The following is a 565-nucleotide window of genomic DNA, read 5'->3' on the forward strand; positions in this document are numbered from 1 at the left end:
TATTCAGCTATTAAGAATGATAAACTTGAAGCCTTTATATTGAAGTGGATGCCACTTGAACATATACTCATAAGTGAAATAAACCAAACACACATTTTTAAATATGATATACTTTCCCTAGTATAAGTACTCAAAAGAAAGAAATACAAATAGAAAGGTATAATACAAGTAAAAGGAAAGCAGGACCTCAAGGACTAACTAATCAGGAGAGGGAAAGGAGAAGAGCTATTAAACATGAAAATGTCAAGTCATACAGTTATATGTAGAAGATGAGCAAGGCAATGATCCTGGGAATATCCAGAAGATTTTTTAATCTAGCAGTTAAATGGAAAGATTCTCACCCTGACTTACTATATATACTGATACCTGTGAACTAAGCTACTGCGCTGTAAATGATAATCTGTAATAGTAGTTTCATGTTTGGAGTGCCTGTCATTCTGGTCTTCTAAATATGGGCTGCTTGTCATGACATGCCAGTTGCTGCTATGCTGTCTCACAGGTAGATGGTTGTTCAAAAAGAAGGGGGTGGTGAATGAAAGCAAGAGACAGGAAAAGGAATATTGTG

The sequence above is a fragment of the Octodon degus genome, unplaced genomic scaffold (assembly GCF_000260255.1).
Source record: "Octodon degus isolate 3935 unplaced genomic scaffold, OctDeg1.0 scaffold00263, whole genome shotgun sequence".
NCBI lineage: Eukaryota > Metazoa > Chordata > Mammalia > Rodentia > Octodontidae > Octodon > Octodon degus.